Source organism: Pipra filicauda, unplaced genomic scaffold (assembly GCF_003945595.2).
Source record: "Pipra filicauda isolate LSUMZ 115617 unplaced genomic scaffold, ASM394559v2 scaffold10_size6260569_pilon, whole genome shotgun sequence".
Lineage (NCBI taxonomy): Eukaryota > Metazoa > Chordata > Aves > Passeriformes > Pipridae > Pipra > Pipra filicauda.
In genome coordinates, this window is record NW_024103541.1 from 1,009,431 (window position 1) to 1,035,959 (window position 26,529).

The 26,529-nt window shown below is 43.0% G+C and overlaps 1 protein-coding gene across 1 annotated transcript in view; it reads left to right on the plus strand.

Annotated features, from left to right (window-relative positions):
* Positions 1-226: 226 nt before the first annotated feature.
* GLI2 (GLI family zinc finger 2) overlaps positions 227-26,529 on the plus strand; it is a 191,186-nt gene continuing 164,883 nt past the window's right edge. The window contains exon 1 of the mRNA XM_027725639.2: positions 227-292. The gene's annotated coding sequence lies outside the window, so the exon portion shown is untranslated. The remainder of the gene's footprint in view (positions 293-26,529) is intronic.

Here is a 26,529-nt window from a genome sequence, read left to right on the forward strand (position 1 = left end):
GCCCCGCACCTCTCCACACCGCCCCCGGCCCTCCCCAGCCCTCCCTCCCCGCCCGCCTCCGCGGAGCTTCTCCGCGGCAGCAGCGGAGAAAACGCCGCGCCGCCGCCAGCATCCGCGGCAGCTTTTGGCGAGGAGCAGAGCGGAGCACGGGGGGGAGAGGCACAAAAGGGAAGGACGGAGGGAAGGTCCCTCCCACGCCCCCCTCCCCCAAGTTTATGATGGGGGTCCGGAGGAGCAGCGCTGCTCCGCGGCAACCGCTCGCCTGCTGAAAACTTGCTGCTCCGCTTTTCGGGTAAAGTTGCTGCTTATTGTGTCTTTTCATTGTGCTTTTTATTCTTTTTTTTCCCCCTCTCTTCTACCGCTTTTGTCGGAGCTGCCCTGCGCGGGAGGGGGGGGCAAAGGGGGGACGGTGAGGGGGGCTACAAATTTGGTGAGGGTCTCTCCTCGCAGCGGGTGCCCGAGGGGGGCCCGTCCCGTGTATTCCACCCCCCATCTCGCAGGTGAGCGGGGAGGATGCGGCCGCGCGTGTGTCCGGTGTGCGCCCCCCTTTCCCCGTCCAGACCCCTCTGGGACTGTGCCTCCATGGCCATTGTTTTTCCCGGGGGCTGCGGTGACAGTCCCAGCCGCGGGCCGCTGCCGGGACCGCCTTGCCCTGGGTCCCGGAGGACAGCAGGGCTCCCCAAAGCCAGCAGTGAGTTTGCCTTATTTAAAAAAAAAAAGAAAAATTAAGTTACCCTCTCTCCTTCTTGTCATTCCCCCCCGGGAGGGGCAATCTTTCGACAAGTATATTTGCTGAGGAATTTAAAAAATTCCCTGCTGCAACTTGATCCCTGCGTGATGAGGAGCGGCTTGGAGAGACCCGGACTCCAATCCTATTAAGGACTTAGAGAGTTGAGAGTTTTTCCTCTGGACTCGGTGGCTTTAAAACAATCAGGGAGGAGGGGAGGGAGATGGGCTCATCTAGATGCCTTTTCTGCCTCAAGTGATTGCCATCATTTCCTGGGAAACCTGACTTTTCCCGCGCGAGGGTTTAGGATGATTTATCGGTGGTCCTGCTGCCGGCTTTTCCGATGTTTACGGGTTATTTATTTATTTATTTATTCATCTAGTTAACCTGGGCTTCAAAACTTCCCGGGCCGGGGCTTCGGCTCCGTCGCGGGTGCGGTGCGCGCAGCGGTGTCCCCTGCGCGGGCCCGGGACACGGGAGGGCACCGGGCTCGGCCTCCCGGTGCATGTCCGGAGTGAGCAAATGTCCTGGTGTGGGGGGGGCACCGCCGGCTGAGCCAGCGAAACTTGTGTCTGCCTAGGGCAGAACCCTCGCTTCTCATACTGCTTCAGGTGCTGGAAAACTTTGTGCGTATAGAAATTAGCATTTTATTGGCGCATCGTGCTTATATTTTTACAGCCACAGGTAGAGGGACTAGTTGTAAAAACTTGTCCACCCCCTGCCAATCCCCTTCACTTTCTTTTTTAAATTTTTTTTTTTTTTTTTATTTTGCAACTGAGGCTCTTGGGATGTACAAGAATTTGAAAGTAAGCGTTTGACTAGCATGTGCATAAAACGGCATTTAAACAAATATTGTATTGGCATTGCACTGTGGAGTTGATGCCAAAAAAGTAAAGCAAATAAGCCATGAAATTCAAAATACACAGAAGTGGAATAGACTGATTTGTTACAAGACCTGCTGATTTGATCTGTTTGTTCTAGCTGCCTTGCTTTAAGAAAAGCTTTGGAGATTTCAAGGTTTTTTGGGGGGGAGGTTGAGGGTTTTTTTGGCTTTCTTTTGTTTTTTTGTTCTAAACCTAATATACTTCACTAGAAAATAAACTACATTCACCTGGAAAAGAGGATCCTGCTAAATAATTAAACAATTATTTATGTTCCTGAGCTATTTGAAATACAGAATTGCTGCATACAGGAACTACAGTTGGTGAATTGGTTTGGTTCAACTTTTCTGATGGGCGAATATGGTAATTTGTATTTTGGCTGGAACTTGAGGAGATGTTGACACCTGTCAAACTTTGAATTGCAATGAAAATGTCATATTGAATGTTATTGCAAAACTGACAACTTTTAAGAAGTGAATGAAATTCATTATGGCTTTTCCACTGTAAACAACTCTTGGAAATTTGTCATTTGATTGAAAGCGTGACCTGTCTGTAGCACTGAAAAGTGCCTGATTCACTGAAGATGAACTTGTTAATCTATGAGTATGTGTATATCTAGTCTCTGGTGTGTGTTTGTGAAAGAGCTGATCTTAAAAGCAAGGTGAGGTAAGATTCACTTGATCTTGAATGTTGTTATTGCTTAAAGTATGTGACTTTGAAGTGCCCAGAAATGCAACTGCTGTTCTTCAAAGGAAAACAGATATCGAGGACTGTTTCCAACTTCCTTTCAATGTCTTTTCTTTTTTTTTTTTCAGTGTGTCAAAGAGGATGTATACAGACGGACAAATACTATTTGTGTTAGGTCATTCAATTAAAGAAAATTAGAGCCATTGAAGAATTTGAACTAGATGCATATGTCAGTATAAATCTAGCATCATTTCACTGAAGCTGCTCCAGGTTATACTTGGATAAAAGAGAGCAGAACTTGACCTCAGATATCCAATGCGTAGCAGCCTGCATTCCCAAATGTCACACTGAACACTGAAGTCACATTTAGAAAAGACAACCTTTTGGCTGCTTATATATAATGACCAGGATTTTTGTCATTGTTTTGAAAACCAGTTTAAACTTTTATGTCAAAGAACCATTTTTGACTATACTTTCTGTGATTCTGATGATCTTACAGGTTTATACCACAACTTCCCTTTCAGTGGCACAGTTGTATAGAAGCTGTACAGGCTCTGGGACTATGTGATCAGCTGTATATGGAAAGGGTTATGTGATCGCTGCAGCATTGAATGACTTGAAAATACGTTTTTCATGATCCCGATACTTTATTACTATTGAGAGAGTTTGAATTTTTCTAGTGAGTTTTCCAGTCCTCTGGCCCCATCTTTTTTATTTAAGGATATGGTAGAGCATCTGACCTAATAGAAACTGCATTATCCTCATTTTCTGCTTCTCAGTACGGAGGACACATGGTTAACTGCCTCCCCCTGTTTTCAGTGGCCTACTGTAAGCCAGTTGTTTGCCCTGTAGTCTGAAAGGTACACAGATACTTCATGCTTTTGTACTCTGAGAAGTGCTCTGTTCATAGTGAAGTTTCCAGTGCAGATTAGTGAAGGCAGTGGATTCAGTAAGCAGTCACCAAAATCTGTATATATTTGTGCAGCAAACACCTATCTATTGCCCCATCACAAAGCCTCCACTTAATAATCTGGCCAAGGATTTCAAGGCAGTGAGTTTTTTCAAAGAAGCTACTTAGGAACATTAGATGTGACTATAGCATCAAACTAATTAGTTGCCACTCTATTTCTATGAAGCTTCCAGGGCTTTATAGAAATGCAATATTTGCACTTCTCACTTGCTGCTAAGGCATTGAGGTTAAGCGGTCTCTGCTTTTTGTCCTCTTTTTTACTGATGGGAAAGATTCCAGGGCATTGTTCAAGAGCTGCACAACCCCCTTATATACCTGGGTAAATATTTTAAACAGTTGCACATTTGGACAACTTGCCACAAAGCATTAAGTGGTATTTAGGGTTTGCTTCAGCTCTGTTGCCAGGACCCTTTTAAAGAAAACCAAAACAACGGGAGGTATTTGGGAATTAATTAAAACAACACTAAATAAAAATAACAAAGAATGAATCCTGGTATGAGTGACGGCAAGAAGATGTTGTGTTAGCAGTACATGATTGCCTGTGCATATCTATGCATATGTACATACATTTGTGTGTATGCATGCAATATGCCCAGTTCTCGACCTGTGCTTACAGCAGATGCCATATATGGCAAACTGGTGTTTGATGTAGAAGTAATTCCCATTGGATCTTTCATGGTAATCTTGATAGTTCAAGAGGCAAAATTGCAGGTTTCCCTTGCGAACAAGTGAGTGGAGTGGGTAATCAGATCTAATTTTCTACAGACCAGTTCCAGTTGGGAGTGAATACATGTTAGATGTGTATAGTCCAGGAGAGGCCACAGAACTTTGCTTCATTCATGCTTCACTACTGTAAAACCACACCCCATACCCTTTAACTTCCTGTAAACAAACCCAAATACACTAAAGCTGAAATGTGTTGCATGAAGGGAGCAGGAAAGTTGTCCTTTAATTCAGAAGTTTAGAGCTGTGAAAATTGTTTGGGATTTGTGAATATTGAGTACCACAGAAAAAAAGAGGCCTTGGTGCCTGGAAATGGACACCCAAATTAGAAAAAAATTGAAAATAGGCTCCCTTGGGCTCCCATTGTAATGAGTGGAAGCGTTTCTGATACTGTCATGGGCACGACTGCTCAAATATATTAGTCAGTGGTGAATCTTTTCTCATCGTTTCACAATTATTTGCAATCAGCTGTCACCTTTCTGCAATTATAAATATTCTAAGAGGAAACAATACAAATTAGAATTGTAGGTACCAGGATCTTTGTACTGGATGTATTTCTTTTTACTTTCTAAGTGTTCTTTTTCATATGAAAAGAGTCTAGCAGCTTTATCCTTATTCAAGTCTTTTCTTTTTGTATCTGCTGGGGAGAAAACCATTAATTTTAAGGAATGGTGAGAGTAAGCCTTAAGCTGTCTTTGACATTTTAGTTTAACTTGAATAGGTTAATTTTTTTTTTTTTTAAAGAAAACAAGTTGGTGGGAAGTGTGTTTTAACTGTGAGCGCCCGATTTCAACCATTAGCATAAGAAAAAAAGTTTTAGTGCATTTACTATTGTATTGAATGAAGAGTTCCAACAGTCAGGGAAAAGAAAGTAAAAGGCTGTAAAGAAATGATGGTCTATTCAGATTATTCAGCAGCCCAGAGCTCTGGTCATCTGCTTCTGAAATCTGTGATCGGGATATCACTTTTATCTTCCTGTGCCTTTCTCTCGCCTTTTTCACATGTTCACTTTTGTCAAGGTTTATTGATCACGTTTTCTTCTCTGCAAATCTGTGGAAAATTTAATGAACCAAAAACAACTGAGAAATAAAAGGAACTTTTTATTCATTAGCCACTAGATTGAATTTTGTTCTATAGTCACTACCCTCTTGCCTCCCATGTGCCTCATTGTGTCACTTCTGCAGCAGTTACAGTACGTACAGTGGGGATGGCTGCATTATTAATTCTCTTCCAGAGAAAAGTTTGTTTAATGTTGTGAACTCATGGCAGCCCCAGCTCTGCTGCTTGGCTCTTCTCTGTCCTCCTGACATTCAGATTCTTGACTGTGATGCTTCTGTCACTAAATACCTTTAAGTGTGTATTCCGCAGAGCATTTACCTCTTCAAGAATGAAATGTATTTGCTGCCTAGCAATTAAACCCAAATTTAAATGATTGCAGATTAGTAGTAGTTATTTACAGTCCTGATTGTTTTGGTGCTGTGATCCTTGTTCATTACACATCTGCTTTGCCGTGGTGCTGCCCCAGAGCGCTTTGTGATGCAAATGCTTTTGTTAACTTACAAATAGTTTCAGTATCTAGATCATCTCAGGTGACATATTTAAGTCTCTTCTTTTTTCCCAGATGGACTTAAAAAGCTGTAATTAAATGTGGCTTCCAGTATGATTAAGCTTTGCTAACATTTTCCATGGAACGATTTACTTGAACTCTGGCACTTTCTGAACCTGTCACTAGAAGATTTTTCAATAAACGCCCCTTTTAACATTAATTTCATTTCATTTAGTGCAGCTTGTAAGTGTAGGAAAATGAGTTAAAATGAAGCATATATCTGCCTGAGAGATTTCTTGGGTATTTCTTGATTCTAAAGAACTTCGCTGTTACCCTGTGTTAAATGCTAAGGTGTAAATCCCAGGGGAAGGAAAACTATAGAGTTCTGTAGAATAGTCCCAAATACTTTCCTAATGAATAGTAGCATCAATGCTGATACTTTTAGGGGGTGAGCTAAAAGCCGCAAAAGGGAATCTGTACTTGAGCTTGTAATTTCAGCTACAGTAATGGCACATCTGTGACTGCATCTGTTTTTCTGTGCGTGGAGTGACTCTGTTCTGTAGCAGTACACACCTGCAATCTTAAACTGTCTGTAAACCAGAGAAAGGACTTTGTGCCCAGCACAATCAACCCTGCTGGGAGAATCTGGGCTTCTGTTTGAGGGGAAAAAAAAGGTAATAAAAAAGTCTTCCATCCTCTGTGAAATGTGGGATTTTAGTGTAGATAATTCCTTCAGATGAAACTGAGGAAATCTCTCCAGAGGAAGATACCTACTCTGGGATGCTCTGCTGCACAGTGGAAGCCAGTGTGGGTCCAGCCCCTCAGAGATGGACCCCTGTGGGTCCCTCACCCCTGCCGTGAGGTGGCAAGTACCCCCCAACAGAGGACCACCAGGTTCTTCCCAGGATCTGCAAGGGATGATCAGCTGCACAGCTTAATTCCTGCAGTAGCAGTGGAAAAATTTCGAGTGTTACAAATGCAATTCAGATGAGTAGGAGATGCTGTAATATCACAGTGCTGTGGCTTATATTCATTACTGGGAGCTTTAAATATCCATCTTTGGAAGTTAAATCCTTTTTTTGTTTAAATGTCCTGTGTATTTAGTGATTATATTCTCTTCAAGCAAGTGGTTCAACTGGAAATTGTCTCACACTGTGTTAAGCAGTTTGATTCTGTTGCTAAAATTCATTGAAAACTCCTTGAAAACATCCCACCAATTTTTTTTTTTTTTTTCAGCTTGGAAAGTGGCATCCCTAGCTAGAATCAGTATATTGCTCCCCTCCATGCTGACCTGTGGAGCTCTATTAGAGTCCTTTTATCACGCTGTCTTTAAAAGCAAGGTCTGTTGATTGCAACAGTGTTAAAAGAGCATCAGTTCCCAATACCAAGATCGCTCCTTTTCAGAGCAATCCTCAGCAATGCCTCTTTGTGCAGTAGACAATGCAATAAGTCAGACAGGACTTTCTGAGCCACCTCTATAAGGAACTGTAAGGGCTGCTGAAGTACACTTGTGTTAAGTTGAATTGATTGAAATTTAATGGCTGTTAGTAGCTATGAATGGTAATGATTTTCTAGAGTATCTTCACCATGCTTGACATTAATAACTGGAGAGTGTGTATGTGTGATGCTAGTATGTTATTCATTTTTAAAGATGCTTTCTCCCAGCCCTCTTTCCCATAATTTAGTTGTTTTGATGCTTCGGAAAAAAAATCTTGGGCTTCGAAGAGCACGTACATCTTGTCAACATAATTTTGTGCTCAAGAATTTTATTTTTTCCAATTCCAACATAAATCAGACTACAATATAGTGAGAATGATGAATTTGTTTTACATGCCATCATGAATTAATGTTATGCAAATAGAAGCTTTACAGGTGCCATGATTTACTTAATAATTTCAAGTTCTAATATTTAAGCTCATTCATTATGTTTGAGTAAAAAAAAAAACCACCACCACAGCATGTTCATATTTTAAAACATGAAATGTGAGATTTGTGTGCATTTGCTGTGTGTAGTTGCTGTGTAAGCACATTTGATGACTAAGAAAGAATCAATCAGTGTTTGCATTCAGCATCCTATGCCTGTAGATGTTACAGAGACATTTCAAAGAGAATAATCAAATATTTCTGTGTAAGGAGAGGAAGATGGTGGTAAAACATCCTGTATGGACACAAAGAAGCAGAAAACTGCCAAAGCAGAGTTTTTTGGCCTTTCAGATTTGATCAGGGTAGCACAATTTTGCTATGCAAAGTGGCCTTAATTTCATCCTGAGCAGTTTGCTACAAAGTGCTCCCAGACCTGCCACCTTTGCCATATGGTGAGGATAAGCTGAGGAGCTGGTGAGAACTATAGGCATCCTGGGTCAAAGGTGAATGCGAATGTGATCGCTGGGTTTTCAGGCTTTGATATAATTTTTAGTGTGCTTCCCAAAGGCTAAGGACAAAGGGGAGAAAGTTTGACACGTAAATACATCTTGAATCTCTGCAGATAAGAATAGATTTTGATTTTATTTCTCAAAAATTGAGGTCACTGTGGTTTGATGACAGGCTGAAAGCCCATCACTCAATTTTTTTTCTGTTTCTTACGTTTCTCTCTTTTTTTTTCTTTTCCTTCTTCCCCAAATGAACAGACAGAATCTTATTTTTGATACGTTGTACACGTTGAGTTAGTGACAGCATATTCAGGTTTTCAAGTTTGTGGCCCCAGGGTCAAGGTTTAGTTAGCACCAACGCTCCCTGTCCAGGTAGTAAGAATTTTACTGATAATACCACACAAGAATCAAAGCTCTTAAATTAGGTAACTTAGTGAATTAAAAGCGAATCTTTCCAAAATACATTTCCACCATGTGTTTCTGTGATTGCTACAGCCATTAGTTGTGGGAGTAGGCTCAAGAATTGGTCCTTGACCTCTTCAATCCCAGGGGACCACTGGCCAGGGAGCAGAGTGGCACTTGGCTTTTAGTAATTCCGACAACTTCTTTTGCTCTGTGTTCTTGAGGAACTCAGAGGAGAGAAATTCATTCGGATGCGCTGTTCAAGCCAAGGATTTACCTGGGTGTTAAAGGGCCACTTGGGAAGTGGCACATACTGTATGTACCGTGATCAAGTTAATTATGTTGCTTTGGCAACCCCAGCTTTGGTATTTCCTGACTCGGATTCGTTGATGGAGTCATATTCCAATATCTAGCGTCATCAACACTAAAATCTTTTACTAAATCAGGTCATTTTTGTAAAAAAAAGTAGCCGGAGGATTTTTCTGAGAGTGTTAACAATTCATTGTTTTACAGGCTTTTAGTTGAAATAAATTTCTGTTTAGAATTTTAAAGTATAATTCCATTGTAGGAAATACAGTAGCAATACAATTGATTTTTCCAGTGGACTCCAAGTGATTGTTTTAGAATTCCTTTTGTGGAGAATTTTGGCATTTTGAGGTTTTATTTCAATTCACAATAAGTTAGATTTGGAAATCTTAACTTTCTTTTTAAACTGCAGTAACTGTATTCCTAACTTTGCTCTTTGCTTCTGAGAACTATAAGGGAACATGGGGCCAAGCATAGTACCTATGTTACTGAACCATGTCCATGGCTAATTTTTTCATCTTTGATTTATTGTGTGTGTTGTTGGGGTATTTTCCCTATTTTCTTTAGAGAAAAGGGAACTAAAGGGAAAACATTGTACATATCGGGGTTGCATTATCTCAGCAAAGCACCTAATTACAGACTCTGCTACAGCATACTTTTTCTATTTGAGAAAACGTTCTTACTTCTGCATTTTACTCCAAGGCCTCTGGCAGGGCTTACTAAAATTTAAACTACGCTTTGGACTTCTTCTGAGAAATTCACTGGTGCTGCAGGTGAGTTCATCTCTCTGGGACAAAGCAAACGGGGAAGTGGGTGGTGAAAGGCAGGTCTGGATCTGTGTCAAGGGGACGGGGATGAAACGGGGCAGTGCTGGCAGCTGCTGGAGGTTGCACCATTCTCCCAGGAGTGTGCAGGATGAGGGATCCTCCTCTTATGCTTTCCAGAGGGCATTTCCAAGGTACAGATGGCAGGATCTTTGCCAAGGCATTTGTTTCCTTTTATCTCTTCTCAGAGTAGAGAGACACCCTGGAGCCAGACTCCATCCAAGCTGTTGAAGATGGGAGATGAGCAGGGCTTGCTTGGTAGAGGGGAACTCACTGACTGTGACGTGGCGTTGCTCTCTGCTACCCATTCTGGACTGGCCCATTTTAGGTCACCTTGGGTTCCTCTGCACCATCTGATGGCTTGCCATGGAAGCTCTGCCTCAGATTAGGCTGGAAACTTCTAGTGCATTGCGTGCAGTCAGGTGACAATGTGCTCCAGCTTTCAGGCTGAAGGAAAGGGGCACAAAACAACTTGGGACCCCTAACCCTGGTCATCTTGGTGTATTCCTCCTTTGCTGTTGAAGAGGCAACTCTGCAGTCTAGGGCAACCTCCTGGTATCACTCTGTTCCCTCCTCCTGTCACTGCATTGGAATAACTAGTGCATTCATGGGGTTCACCAGAATCAGATCTTCAGCGAAGTGTAGGAACCTCTGGTGGAAGTGAAGAAGGTAACCACTCAGGATGTCCTCTTCAAAGTGACTCTTTTTTCTTCAGACATCCTTTTCTGCAGGTGTGACACAACCTAGGTGCTGCCACCTGGGGCTGGCTGCATGTTAGCCCAGCTGTAAGGAAAGGAGAACAGTTGAGGGGTTTTTTTGCTGTTTTGGTTCCCCCCCCCCCCCCCTTGCCATGGGTTGTTAGTTGCTAGGATGAGGTCTGTGCTCCTGATGTGCCTTCTGGGTGTGCTAAACCACTTGCCCCACGAACCTCCCATGTAGGCTGGACCAGGAGTCCTTGGTGTAGCAGTTCAAACAAAGTGCAGTACTGCAGGTGCTCTTTTGCTGCCTGATTGCTTCAAATGTCACACCTACCCTTGGCTTAACGTCTGCGCTATTTCAACATCTCATGTGAGCTAATGGAATTTAGGCATCACCCGTTTCTCTCTCTCCCTGGAGGTTACAGATTTCCAGATAACCTTGAGATGGAGTTTTAAGGTCATCGGTGGCATTTTTAGGTCACAGAACTGCAAGACCTTGTCTTCTTGCCAGCTAATCAAGTGACTAATTAGTTCTTATATCGCTGCTGTTATCTTTTTCTCCAGCTTTGGTTCAGCTCTGCAGGATGAAGCCTGCAAGATGACATCTGAGAATTATTTGATTGGAAACTTAGAGACAGATATGGTCAAGAGACTCCATATGAGCAATCATTGGTGCCTGTGTTAGTCTGTGTACCTCAATTCATCCATGTATATTAAAGCGTCTGTTAAAGCACAGTATTTAAAAACAGCCTTCCTATAAGCCTTTCTATGATTATGGCAGTGAAGACACAAAATGCACAGCACTTTTAATTCCATAGTAATTTGGGTAATTTCTACAAGACTGTATTTTTAACAGAGCGTACATATATTTTAGTTTATTTTGATGTACAAGTGTTTTTACATCAGGGCACTTTATCCTGCACCCTCTCAAATGCTCACAAATAGGAACTTGGGCAGTGCAAACCTCTGTGTGTATCACAGCCACATTAACCCACTTTATTTCCCACTTTTCTCAGGTGTTGATGGCATCTGGTTGTGACAGATGCTTTCCGATAAAGCCTTCAGATCAACATGCCTTTGGAGACATCAGTGCTCTGTGTTGGTACTTGCAGACTGCTGTATCCAAATACTCTTCTTTAATTGTCTTATTAAGTAGAGAATTAAGCTCTGTGCTTTGACTGTTTTGGTGCCAGTGATTCTTATTGCAGGCTTTGGCACGGCACCACGTTGTGTTTTAAAGAGACAGCATCACTTTAATGATGTGGGAATTGAGTTGGAGGATAAAAATCCGCTGAGAAAATGGCTGACTGAAAGTACAGTACGTAAAATCTGATTTTATGTTCTTCCCCTTAGACTGTTAGGTGGGGGGTTTAGTTCAAATGCCTGCAATGATTTAAGAAATAAAAAGCAGAAATTCTCCCTGCTGCCAGACCACAGGCTCCTCAGCGCCAGACTTGCAGACGAATGTCACATGTTGCTGTATGTTTTGAAAGCATACCATGTGTTATTCTTTAGCTGTCTCAGTCTTCCCCCACAGCTATATCTTCTTCTCCCTAGCCAATCTCACAGAAAAACTTCTAATGAAATAAATTTTCTTCTTCTCCCCATCCAGTGCAGACCTCAGGATGTGTTCCCCTGTACCTGTCACTCCACCTGAGGGTCTCTGCCCGCAACTGTGGAGAAGTGATTTTAATTTGACTTCATGTAACTCTGCCTCTTATGCTTTAAATCAGGCACTTTTGACACTGATATTGCAGCTTATGTTGTGCGTTAGGATCAAGAGCTCACAAATGACTAAACATATGGTTAAAACTTTTTTTTTTTGTGAAATATAATATGTTTCAGTTTAACTCGGCTGTGGGTCTAGATAACGAACCACCACAGCTTACCATTGGAATCATTGCATTTCCAGAAACAATTTTTTACTCTTTCTTTTCTACTGTCTTGCATTAATGTTTCCTCCAGCTAATGACAGGACTGGACATGCAAACTAGATTAGAGCATAGTGTGAATAGTATGAGCTGAAAATGCTGGCATCTCACTTTATTGCCTACAAGGTTAAGCGGTTTACTGCGAGGTCACAAGAAGTAAACTGAAAGCAAACAGGCAAATTAATCCAGATCTCTTGGGTTCCTCCAGTGATGAGAGCGGCTCCCAGGGCATTTGCCTGTAAAATGTTCCTTTGAACTGTCCCCCTCCACCCTGCCTGTGCCCCCAACCCGCAGCAATGGAGCTTTCCCACTTACGGCCAACTTGCCTACAGATGGGAGGTCAGGGTCCAGCCACCTGTCGGGTACTGTGTGTCACTCCGGCAGCGTGGCCACAGGATGTCACTCCTCCTCCTGATCTACGGTGCCAGGATGAATGTGGCAGAAGAGGTGGCAACAGCAGCCCAGCGCTGCAGCTCTCGTGAATGGCGAAGGCTGCTTTGCATTAGAGCTGCTCCCCAGGGCTGCCTTCCACAGGAGGTCTGCTCCTGATTTCAGCAGGGGTGGGAAGCAGCCAGCACTTTTGCTCGACATCTCTATTAAGTTCACTGCACGAAAAAAAAAGGCTACTTGGGAAAGCCTGATGCTTGGGTTTCTGCAGAAAAGAGCCTTGAGTTGGTCTAGTGGTAGAACTTCAGATCACATCTCTAATAAGCAAGAAACTGCTGGGGAGTTACATTTGGATAAAGGGTAGATGGTGAGGGCTGGGAAGACCAGAGCAGCTGGTGTGAGGGATCATATGTGCATCACACCTATGTGTGCTAGCTAGACCTCTGCTGAAAATTCATCATATTTCATTTGTATTCTTTCTAGTTTTCCATTTTTTTGGTTTTGTTTTTCTTTTTTAAACACTGCCATGAGTGGGATTTGTGCAACGCCTGCATCCAGCTGCACCTTGTAATTGTAGGTGGTGTTTCCACCAGCCTGGGACCTTAGATGCTGGATGTGCCATCTGATGTCCTAGTTTGCAACCATACTGACAACTGAATGAGTCTGTATACTTACCCTACTCAAAAGCTTAGATTTGAATCCATGTTGAAATGCTGAATCACAGCCTGTGTCTTGAGTGTCGGCCTTGTAGCTCTGCCTCCAGTAGAAATGAAAGATTTACTGATTTTCTATGAAAACAATAATAGAAAGTTTGTGTTTCTCATTTAGGTGTAATTATGAGTGTGATGCTTGAAAGGTGAGGTGTACTGTGTTCAGAAAAAAAGCTGGCAACATCCCATGCAAGTGCAGGGTTTCCACCAGGCTGTGTCTCTGACAGATAGGTTAGACAGCTCCTGCTGTGCCTGGGCTCTCCTTCCTCACCAGTTCCTCATGTTTACTGGGGAAGTGCAGTGCTCAAATCGGGCTCAGCAACTAGCTGTATTGTACTGGCAGAAATATGGCTGGGACATGTAAGTGCCCATGCTGGGCCCACCAGCCTAAGGGAGAGTGACTCCTGTGTCCTGACCGGTTGAAATGTATACCTTGTGTCTATGGAGAGGAAGAAGATGCTCATCTCCCACCTAGGGTATCACAGGGGAGACTGCTGGAGAACAGGGGTGGACTAGGCTGCAGTGGGGTGGGGGACCATATGGAATTGAGGTAGAAAGATATTGGAGTAGAGGGGAAGAATCACCTCCCTCAACCTGCTGGTCACACTTCTTTTGTTCCAATATGGTTGATTTTTTGGGCTGCAAACAAAAATTGCCAGGTCATGTTGAGCTTCTCATGAACCAACACCTCCAAGTGTTTCTCCTCAGGGCCGAGGCGAATCCATTCATTTCAATCCATTCTCTGCCCAGCCTGTGTTTATGCTTGGGATTGCCATGACTGAGGTGCAGCCATGTTAACAAGTTGGCCTTGTTAAACTTTATGAGGTTCACATATGCCCATCCCTCAAGCCCATCAGGGTCCCTCTGGATGGCATCCCTTCCCTCCAGCATGTTGACCGCGCCACACAGCTTGATGTTGTTGGCAAACTTGCTGAAGATGCACTCAATGCCTCTGGCCATGTTGCCAGCAAAGATGTTAAATAGTACTGATGCCAGTGCCAGCCCCAGAGGAATGCCAGTCGTCATTGGATTCCACTTGGGCATCGAGCTGTTGAATGCAACTCTTTGAGTGTGACCATCCAGCCAATTCCTTATCACCTGAGTGGTCCATCTGTCAAATCTGTCTCTCCAATTTAGGGACAAAGATGTTGTGCAGGACAGTGTCAAATGCTCTGCACATGTCCAGGTAGATGGTGTCAATTGCTCCTTTCTTGCCCATCAGTGCTGTAACCCCATTGCAGGAGAACACCAAATTTGTCAGGGCTGATTTGTCCTTAGTGAAGCCATGCTGGCTGTCACCAATCACTCCTTAGTTTCCATATGCCTTAACCTAGTTTCCAGGAGGATCTGCTCCGAGATCTTGCCAGAAACAGAGATGAAACTAACTGGCCTGTAGTTGCCTGGGTCTTCCTTTTTAAAAATGGGGGTTATGTTTTCCCTTTTCCAGTCAGTGGGAACTTCATCAGACTGACACAACTTCACAAATATGATAGACAGTGGCTTAGCCACTTCATCCGCCAGCTCCTTGAGGACACATGGCTTAGTTCCTTTGAAGTACTGGTATTTATATATATAAATTTATATATAAATTTTGTAGATCTGGTACCCTCATTGAGAGCACACAGTTGCTCTGTATATCCCACATTCATAACAAAGAGCTAGTGAATGATGACTGCTTTGTGAGATCATGTGTGTCTGAGAGGGCTTTCTTGTGTGTTTCTGTTTCCCTCTCATGTGAATCTCTGTGACCTGTTTGAACTAATGTGCTGGACATGGAGCTATGCCTTGAAACCATCCAGAGCTTGCATTAGAAAAGAACAGCAACTTACCCTGCAGCCGTCCATGGACAGCCAGTAACACACATGTACTGTGCTTTGTCAGCATACAAGTATGCAGGGGCCCTTCAAGATATCTGCTATAAACTGGAAAGGTCCACCAGGTTTGGGACTTGGATTGCTAGGACAGACCTTTCCTTTGTAACATTGTCATGGTGGCACATGAGAAGCTACCTGAACCTGATCCCCTTGATTTATGAAAGAACTGGTTGTAAGTTTGGTTATTTCCCATGGGGCTTCTGAGAAAGCAATGCTTTCCCTGCCCTTTCCTTATCTGAGAGAGCCCTTCTTGTGGTCTGCAAAGATCACCTTACTTTTGGGGCATTTGTGGGACGTGTATGTGTTGCGGTTCTGGTTGGTAGCAATGCCTGCACGGATTATCTTAGAAGAACTATTGCATTACTATGTAGGAAGTTCATAGACCTTTTGCAGTCTGCTTTTTTAAGGGAGATCTTGGCCTTAAATTCATTATCTTTAGCAGAAGAGGCAGTGCCCCAATAAAAGAGAAGGCTGGCATGTGAAGTTATTAGCTCTCTGCTGCTAGACCTGTGGGCTAGTGCAAAACCACTTTTAGCTCGCAGCCATCCACAGCATGTGCTGCCTCTTGGCTCATGTGTAGTTAAGGGACGTGAAGGAGTCACAAAGAGACAGATGCCCAGACAACCTGGTGGCAGCTGGGGTAAATACTGTTGGGGAAAGAAGGGATGTAAGGCACCAAACCCGTAGGAAACCAGTCTTCATTAGTTCTGCAACTCATCTGACAACTCGCGCGCTTTTATTAACTTTTTATTACAGCAAAAGTGACTAGAATAGAAATAGTGTAGGTGCCAAGGGGATAAACAGTGAATTAAAAGGATTAAGGTCTGAACATTTTATTGCTTTTAGAAAGATGTTATTAGATTTACTAGCTTAAGTTAAATTTACATGACTGAATTACTTCTTAACTTAGTAATGAGTTTTGTGGGGAAAAAAACTTCTGTTTAGGTGTTTTAGAAGGACTTAATCCAGAATACATCATAACTCTTTAGGCCATTATGGAAGAGCAGAGCAGCTATCCTTTCTGTCCTAAAATAAACGAGTGCTGACTGAGATTTGAGTCTTCTGGAAGTCAGTGTGACCTGCACTTTGTGTAGGAATTGATAGCAGGTCCAGCACATAAGATAGCAAGGGAACTATTCCCAGTGTTATGTTAGTTATATTGCCAACTGTGATATTTTTGATTATTTCAGTTTTCATAAACTTTTGAGACACTTGATATGGTTTTTTTTAACACATAAAAGTCTTTGTTTTCTAAAGACAGCTCATGGCAAACTGACGACTGACAGTGGCAATTCTGTTTGAGATCATCTGCAATAAACTTCTCTCCTGATACCTGTCAAATTCATGAAGTCAAGCCAAACTCCAAGCTCCTGCACTTTATAAGGGTTCACGGTTGCTGGCAGTTTGTGTGTTGGCTTCCTCTGAATCCACACTGCTTGTGTGTGGCTCTTTTTCCCCCCACAGCTCCTCACGCAGCACACTTGCATATTGGACAGAGTCCAAATTTCCTCCCTCCTGGGGATTCCTTTGCTGTTAATTTAAGTGATGGCAAATGCAAACTTCTTGCCAGAGCTTGCTGTGTGTTTTTGGATGCTTTCTTTAGCTGTTCCCTGAGGGGTCAGCTTTTGTCCTTCCCCATCATGCTTTCTGCTGTGGGGAGGGAGGCCTTAAACTGGAGCTGATCAGTCCCACCTGGCTTTGACTGCATCTCTGATATGGCTTCGGGACCTCAGTGTCTTTCACAGTTTTGGAAGACTTTTGCTTTGCTGACATCTGTACAGAGCTGGGCTTTATAATAACTTGAATGTATGTGTAATCCTAAAAGCAGAAGGAATCATTCATGCCTAAGTAGAGTGTGTTTAAGTTCTTATTAGATGGTTGTCTGCAGCACTGTGACTTGATGATTTTAGATACTAAGGGGAAGTTACAATTAGGGAGGGAAATGCAATTTTTAATAGGTATACAAAATAGCTTTTCTCTTCAAAAGTCATGTGGTGAAGACATGGTGTTAGTATGAGACAGAGTGAATGTGTTGAAGATAAGTGAATGTCCGTTTGCTGTAAGCCCAAACTGTAGATTTATGGGACATCTTCTCGAACTGGGGATGTTCACTTAGATCAGAGCACAGTCTGGAAAAGCACTCAATCTCCTTCCAGGTAGACCAGCAGTAGCCAGGAAAGCTGAAAGGCAGCTCTTCTGTTTGAAGTCTTCTGTGCCTTTGCTCACTTCCCTCTATGGTGTCTGCCCTTGTCACCGGAGGGGGCTTCATTGCCTGCCCCAGCCACAAGTTCTGCTGCCCAGGATTATTCTCCAGGGCCTTTGTCCTGCTGCATGGCTTCTGCTTGCACAACTGAGAACCCATTTAGTTGTGGGTTTACCCCATCAGCTATTTTCAGAAGTCCTTATTTGTCCAGACAGTTTTGTTGGAAGAGCTGTGCAGCAGGACATGTTCACAAGACGGGGAAGAACAATGCTGGCTTTATGAAAACACAGGTGTTAGAGGAATGTAATCTGTTTATGCTTCATTTTACACATTTCAGAGTGTTTTCTGTGACCATCCAGGCTGTTTTAAAAGGCAGAGTATTTGATTTAGCACAGACATATGTAACGCCAGTCAGTGCATAGGTGGGAAGGTCGTGGTGCGGTGTCCCCTTTCCTGCTGGGTTGAAAGTCTCTGGTGGATTCATAGAAATGCTCTGTGATGGCACCTGGTAAACTAATGGAAATGATGGTGAAGGAGTGCTCCATCATGACATCCTGGATGGAGTAATAAAACCGTCAAATCTGGAAGCAACATGGCTGGTGGACTCAGTGTTTGGCAAAGGTGATTTGTGCTTGCAAGCAGCAGCACATCACTTCAAAATGTGATACAAGTAGGAAGAACATCTAGACTATCTGGGGGGAAAAACCCCAGAGGAATAACATCTCGGTTGCAGCAACTGTTGGGATAGCAGGATCCGCCAGAATCAAAAGCTGAGCCTGAAGATCTTGCAAATGTGCTGCTTTTGGTAACCTAAAAAGACCACCAAAAAAAAAAAAAATAAAAATGTTTGGTTGCTCGTCCTGTGCTGAGGCAGCAGCTGGGACTGAGGACATACACTGGTAACTGCAGGAAGTGTAATGCATTCAGGTCTGCTTCACTCCATTACAATAGAGATTGACAAATTGGAGAGAGTTCCGGAGAAAAAAAGAAGTAACAAGAGAGCTTGAGGGATTGACTTACAAGAGAAGACCGAAAGAGCTGAATATAGATAACTTGGCTAAAGGATGACAAATGGGGTGGTTGAGATATAAATCTACAAATATCTGAAGGGTGTAAACACCAAGGCTATGAAGAATTATTTAGAGTGGTACAATGGGGTGTAACTAGAAGTAATGGGATGAAATTTAAGAGAAGGCAAATTTCAGTTGAATAATGGGAGAAGCTTTTTGACAGTATGATGTATTAGACCATGGGATGCTCTTCCAGCAGTAGTCCTATTGCTCACTACTTAGGGCACAACCCTGTTTGCTAAGAAGCCAGAGTTTTCCAGAGTCTTTATTAAGGACAGTTTCAAATCATGCCTTTGGTGTTTTATGTATTTGATGCAGAGGCATGCAAACCATACATCAAAATTGCTGTGCCTCTCCACATGTGCACCACATCTGGGTGTGTGTAGCGACTCCTGGTATTGTGGCGGTGGAGGTGAGGGCAGGGGTGTGAGCAGCTCCTTGAGCCACAGCTCATCCCAGATGGCCTTGCTGGTATGGAAAGTTCAACTGGGTCAGTAGTGTCTGCTCTTTGATCAGGACCTTCTTTTACCTCCCACACTTCTCCCCATCCGGATGTCGTAGTATTACCATTTGGGGGTTAGTTCAGTTATGGTCTGTGGAATAGGTATCAAAGTTATTCTGCAGCTCTGTGTAAAAAAACAAGAAATCTCCCACTTTGCTTCAAAGAAATCAGGACAAACAAGATCCCCTTGATGCACATGGTCTATGGTCTTTTATAAATCTACAATACTGTACCTTAGCTTTTTCTTTAGAAACTCCCATTTCTTCTCCTGCTTTTCTCTTCGCTTGAAATGCAAACTAAGGTCAGAGGATCACTTTCCTACTGGCAGAACACACTGCATTGTCTGTCATTTTAAAATGTCCTCCACAATAACTGAGGAAAGGTTCATTTTTCTACTCTCTATCCTTAGGAGTAACTGTCTTGAATGCATTTTGCTTTTCCTTATCTAGAAGGGCAAATTAGAAAATTAGGCAAACTAGCTACGTAAATCAAGTTAGAGTATCTCAACTAAAATGGTAGTTTATCTTCAGCACGGGGAAGATGGCAGATTCATGTAATTAGAGAAACAAATGCAGCTGTAGCACTTAGCATACACTGGCAACTTGGCTATTCTGTTGAAGAGCGGAAGGACAGAAAACTTTTAAAGAACTGGCATTCTTGGAGCATAAATGAGACAAGAGCAGAAAGTGTCTTTTATAATTGTTTGTAAATGTGTTTCATACTGCTTGTGCTGTCCCTGAAGAGGTCTGTGTCCATATGCTTCAGGGAAATTTCTGAGTTGTATCCTCTCTCAGTCTGTGGGAAGAATGAACTGCTGAAGGGCTTCATTCTCCTCTGCATGGAGATGAATATTTTCCTTGCTGAAAAATGCAGTTTTGGTCTCCTCAGAACTGGATTAATTTGGTGGATGCTTTTCATGGGGAATTTCATATGTGGGGAAATGTCAAAACAATTGTGTCTTCATTGCAGCCCTTCCCGTCACTGAGGGCTGTGGTGAGAGCACACTTCTGAGAGGAGAGCTTTGCTTTGAACCACTTTTCATATCCAAACCAAGAGTGGATGTGTGCTTAGGCCCCGTCGTCTCAGGAGAGCAGCATAACCACTAAGCTACCTCAAGTTTGCCACCTTAATCTAAGTGGTTTTTATTCAGCAGAAATAAATCATTTATGTCAGTATGACTCCAGAATTATTTTTAAAAATTGTTTGGTTTCACTACTGTGGAGGAATATCAGTTATCCTCCCTACCTTATTTCTGAGGCCATTTTAAAAAGGAATTTTAATTATGCAGCTGGGGGTCGCTAATAGCATTTGCAGGAGACATCATTGGGTTTTTTTTTTTCCTGGAGATTGATTGATGATACTTTTGCACCTCTGTTAGTAGACTTAGGCCTTACTCATTTACAAGGCAGACTTTCCAGCCAGGTGCTCCTCCAGAGAACAGCCCAAACGTGGTTGGGTTTCTTTTAATTGTTGTTTCAAACTTCTCTGAACCGCACCAGTGAAGTACATATTTGCAAAGCCAAGCCTGGACCACACCGAGGGAAGTGTTTGGGGGAAAGGGTACCTCAGAATAAACCACAGCAAGTTTTGGGGTCACCATCGCAGTCCAGGCCACTTTCTGTACTCATGGAGGTCTTGGAGCATCCTCGCAAACCATTGATATGTGCTTGCAGCTTCCTGTTCCTCCTCTGTCCCCTTATAGGTGTGTCTGTACCACCCAGTTTCCAGGCTGGTATTTTAGAGCTAATCGTTCACGAAAGGGCTGTATTATGACATGGAGCATTTGGAGTATTCCCACCTTATTGGTTTGGGTTGATAACCTGCAGCTGAAGGGCCAGGAAGATGGGAGCCGTGAAGTCCCAGCAGGAGCTGCAGAAGTTCAGCTCCCAGAAGCCCTGGCTTGCAAGAGCCAACCTGTGCAGTATGGCAGACTATAAGGCACAGTAAGCACACTTTTATCAGTGCAAGAAAGAAAAAATGTTGCGGTCTCTCCTTATCTGTTGAGGGCAATGAAAAATCTTGAGCCACCTTGTGCAGTGAAAGGATTAATTTGCTGTAGATGTTTGATTAACAAAGCAGTACTTTATCTCCTTACATTTCCCCTTAGTAATGGCAAAAGAGTTTCAGATGTGCGTGGCCTTTCCTGCTCTCCTCCTACTGTGAAATGGATGTCTCGCTGACTGCCACTCAAAACGACAGATCAGCACCCAAACCCTCCTTTTGGCAGGACTTGAGGAGAAGCCAAAATGGAGGGAGTCAGCCAAGTGCAAGGAACACACCTCTCTTCTTCTGCTGTATGAGAAAACACATAAGCGTGCGTGCATGAAAGCCAGGCAATGCAATTAGATTATTTTTACTTTAGCAGTGTTTAAAGGCCGGAGAGTTTTTAGCTAATTGTATTGGGTAGTTGCACAGTTTCTCCACTGCCTTGTGTCTTTTCCAGGGCTTTTATTCTTCATTATTCTCATACTAGTGCCCTGCCTTTATCTCCTGCAAGTCCTGCTCCTCAGCCTGGCACTGCGGGCCTCTGAGAATAATTGTTTATAATGTTCATTTAGCTTTCAGTGAAATCTCTTCCAGCTTTCAAAGAAAGCTCTTTAGTTTGGTCTGCATGGATGTAAACTTTCAACAGGAGAAATTCTATATGTTCAACTAATGACTTCAGGATTCCAAGTGCTGCTGATGTGCTATAGTTCAGTATCCATGTAACTCCATGTAAAAACTGTGTGCTGTCTCTGATTTTGAGTTTAAGCACTCCACAAGAGTGGATTTAGGCCTTCTATACTCGCAGCATATAGTAACAGTACCTTATTTTTGTTTACATATAAATAAGATGCCTCTCCGCAAGATCTGTTGGAAGCCAAGTTTGGGGTTTTAAAAGGAATAAATAAGCAATGGAACAGTAATTCTGTCATAAGGTGCATTGTGTCAACAGAAGTTTATTTTATTTACCTCTTGGAATAGGAAGTGCTATGACTTGTTAGCGTTTGTTGCTGCTTTCTGTCTTGTTGGGTGCTAACATGGTTCTCAGTGACTTTTGTGTTCTGTTTTCCCAAGAAAAGCATCATATCAGCTTCTTTTTACAGTTATTTTCCTTGGCAAAACTTAGCATTTTATTTATTTTTAGCTGCCATAGGCTACAGGTGAACTAGCTTATGCTTAGAGCTACATAGTTCATTCACTCACTTTGCACATTAATTAAAAAAAATTGAGGAGAGAGCACTAGCTATGATGGAATCTTTTCCCTTGCCGCCGCTTTATTTCACAACAAATCCTGTAGTGACTGAAAGACTGTTTGTTCTTTCCATCAGTACCCCTACAAGGGTTTTCCACCCATACATCTCAAAGTGCTTTAAAGAAATGCTTGAGAATTATGTACCAGATGCTCTTGTTAGGAAGCTGAATCACAGATGAACAGTCGGGGGTATCAGAACACCGGATAATAGTGTCTGAACCCTTAGCACTCTGTCCTGGGAATTAGACCACTGCTTCATGGTCCCCACCTGTGTCCCACTGCATCCTGCAGAAGTCAGAGATACATGTTGCTTAAGGTCTTGGCCCCCGCCAGCATTTCAGGATACTGTATTCTAATGCAGAACAAATTTCCCAGGATTTATTGGGATGTCCAGAAAATCAGCTGTCTTTGCAGTATGTCCACTCTGGATGAATCATTTCTTGTCACTTTTCTCTGACAAGATGAGAAACTGAATGGCTGTAACTCTGAGCTGTCCCTCGTGAGGGCCAGGAGAAAAGGGCAGTGCTGGAGCTGGACTCTGTTGGTGTGTGCTGAGGGGTGAGGTGCAGCTCCAGCACCTTTAAGTTAGCATCAGATAAGAAAGTGATAAGGCAGGTTTAGCTATGTCCTGACAGCTCACTGATGAGGTCATGTAGCCTAGTACTGGATTGCCTTGGACTGGACAGCCCAGCCCAGAGGTGTCCAATGTGCTCTATTCACAGCACAGCTGTGTCCGCAAATGACTTCCAGAGCTTGCAGGCTGGGGACTTTGACTAGGTTAAAACTCCCTTAGAAATGTAGAAATAAAGGTGAAATAATTAGCAACCAACCAGTGCTGGTCCTCTGAATCAGTCTACTTTTGTTATGGTTTACACTCATAAATCCTGATAGCTGTTGTAGGGACGTGTATGTATGGGAGTGGGGAGAGGAGGAGAGAACTGCTGGTATTGATCAAACTGGATCTTAAACTCTGGTTTGTGTTGAGCCAGAAGGTCCTAATTATATATATGTAACATGCAGTGAAAAGCAACACAGGACTTGGGCAGACCATATGTCTAAGTGTTGCTTGGGATGATTGAGAGCTGCTGAACCAAGCTTTAGATTTTGGAGATGTGGTTCAGGCACAGAATTGTGCTGGTGTCCTGAAACTTTCCTGGTTTTGAATAACATTTTTGTAACTGAGGTTTTGCAAATATGAAGCCTGAAGCCAGCTTAAGGAAAGTTTATGATGTGAAAATTGAGTTTTCTCTAGTAAGCTGCAGTTTGTCAAAACAACGGCACACATTCCTGTTGGGCTACAATTTGGCAGGATGTAAGGACTTCATCTCTCCCTTTGAATATCCGAAGAAAATGGAAACCTGGCATTTTAATCGTGCATGGATTTCTACACATCCCTTTCAACAGCTGGGATAAGCTCCTCTGCTTTATCATACATTTTCCCTTGTGTTATGACTCACCACCTTCTCTCCAGGCAGTTCACATACAGAATTCTTCAGTCTTTGGAAGCTCGTGTGTTTGACTAAGAGGAGCAAAAAAGGTTGTAAAGGGACTTGCCCAAGGATAAGATGGATCTCAAATCTGGTTGTCTGACAAGAACTGAATTGTCATATAATTGGAGCTAGTCCTAACTGATATTTCTGCTTTTGGGGGAAATATTTTGGGAAAATTCACTCTGTTTCCCAACAGAGCTCTTAAAAGTGTCTCACAGAAAGGAAATTCCATACGTTTTTTTGCTCTGGAAGCAGAAAAAAAAAAAAGAACTGGTTTTAGCTGATTATTCCAAAATGAAAGAGAACAGCTGTCTGCCCTGACTCCTAGAGAAGAGGGCTTAAAGCCCCTTAAGCTTCATACAGAGCTTGAACTCATGGAGCTCACAAGCTTTCTGCTCCTGCCAGCAGACTGGCTCCGGCTTTTGGGCTCCCAGGTGCAGAAGGAACTCTGTGAGGTGGGGCTGCCTGGGAATGACAGAAGCTGGGGAATTTGAGTGTCTCCCTGGACAGCTGGTGAGGGAAAAAAGCAGTGTTCTGACCCACCCCACAAGCAGTTACCTCAAACTGATGCACAGCCACAGACCTTTCCAGTGTAGACAACCTGATGTTTTCCATTGGAAGCCTCTTGTGACAAGAGGCTCCTGACCTTTGTTATGTGTGTGTTGGTGTATATACAATGTTTAGCATATTGCTGATAAGGTCGTATAGAGCCATTAAGATTCAGAGTCTTGCTGGAGCAGAGCTCAGTTGTTGAAGTTGCTTGGAAGGTCACTTTTTGGATAGGAGCTAAATGGTGGTACCCAAGCAGTTGTCAGCAGGGGATAAGAAATGTCTGAGTTATTCCCTTTCTGTTTTGCGACCTCAGTATTTTAGAGCTTTCCCTTTATGAAACTCACCCCTGTGTGAATTTACTCACAGCTGTAAGAGCGATTTAGTTACACTCATTAGTGATGAAGCAAAGGTACATAGTAAAAATGAAAGGATAATACATCACCTACTGTATTTTGTTCCTGGGCTTGATGCATATGGAGCACTTTAAAGTATTGGTTGTTTTCAGATATAGTAGACATACTGTTGTGTGTTTTGGAAAACCTAAATGTTTAAGTAATAGGAGACCTCAGCCATGCGCTCCACTATTAAATCTTTTCTGAGAAGTATGGAAAAACGTGTTTGCTCTGTGTGTGTTTGTGTGAATTATGGGCTGTGCAGATCAGCAAAGTGCAAATTAGCAGTCCTTTACTGTCCTGTCATATCTCGACTCGCAATAGCAGAGTTCAGAAGTTCATTGCTTGGGGGATGCAAAAAAAAAAAAATTAAGAAAATTTGCTCTGACTTACTTGTGCTTTTATGAAGACTGTCTGGAGCTGAATAACCCCTGGTGAACTTGTATCCTCCACCCCAGCTGCAGCCTTTCAGCTCCAACAAAGACCACTCACTAAATCCAGGAAATCGAGCGGCGCGTGGGTGAGTGGCTGACTCCGCATTCACACCCTTCCCGCGTTCCGGGGGGAGAGCCGCTCCGCCCCGGCCCTGCGAGCAAAACCCTCTGCATGTGTGCCTGGAAAAAATAATTCTTCACCATCCACAGAAAGCTGCACTTTCCATTGAGTTTTTCCAGCAGTGCAGCTTTTTAGAAACCACAATAAAAACACGGGGCTGCAGGATGTTTTATTCTTTACATTCCTCTCTGCACAAAAAGGGGAGCCAAATGTTTTTCTGGAAGCAGGATTTCCAGCCATGAGCAGTGATTTAGGAGGGTGACAGTATCAGTTTCCAAGAATGTTTCGTTTGGAAAACTTTGAGATTTACTTGAAACATCACCAATCTGTTTCCTCTGCTTTGATTACTCCGCTTCCATATACATTTATTTAGCCACTGGCTGTTGTTCTTTACCCTCGAAAAATCTGTTTTGATGCCCGAAACATCGTCTTCTTTGTTATGCTAAGGCGGGAGATAGAGCGGCATGCAGAGAGAGAGATAAAAGCAGTGTTGTTTTATGGATCCTACGCAGTGTACTTTGCAGGAACTTTAAAAATAATTTGCACAGTGCTCCTTAGTGGGATAAATGTTCTCTAAGATCATTTACAAAACACGAACAAAAGAATATTAACAAAGATGAGTAAGCACAGATTTCCTCATTTCACAGGTGAAGAAACAAAGCTCTGGAAAACTTATTTGTTGTTACATGGTCTGGTCAGGGTTAAAAAGGGTGAGGCTCAACTTGAAGGGCCATCACGTCCATATGGCATGGAGTGAGATGGTAGTTTAAAGTGACTACGGAAGAGGTAGTTTAGTAGTTAGACTTTGCTGCTTGTGTAACATGGCATGTTGGGGATGTGTTTAGATGATATGGAGTTCTATCACTGGGGTGTGAAAACAACCCAGAACCTCAACTGCCCCTGCCAGATGCTGCAATATTTTGTATTAGGGAACTTTATATTTTAAACAGAAATTTAAATTTTGTGGTTCTGGAAGATCGGAAGTTTCTTTGGGAACTTCAGCAGTGCTGTCTGAAATGAAGGAAGTGAGCTGTTGGGCCAAGGGGGAGAAGATTCCCAAAGGAGCAGCTGGCATGGAGGAGTTCCTTACTGGCCATGGCACTGTCTGGTTCTCAGTTTTGTTAAAACCAATGATTAGCGGTTTAAAAATACTTATAATAAAACTTGTGAGAAGAGGTTAATGCAGAGTAGTTAGAGCTTTACACATTTCTTCCTGACTGTGCTTTTCTCCAGCTGCTGCCTGGTGGCATCTCTTGGGAGGCAGGTGACTTTCAGACTCACTGTACTTGGGGCAATGCTCGTGGCCAATGGAAGCTTTTCAGGGATGTTGTCAGAATGGGACTCGGAGCCCACATGTCCTGTCTGGAAACCATCATGAGCTCCACAGTGCAAATGCCAGCCTTTGACAGGCTGAAAAGCTGTCCCAGGTATTTCATGGGGGCACATTCATGGGCCTTTCTGGCCCCTCCACTGCCACCAGGTTTCCCCCGTCTCT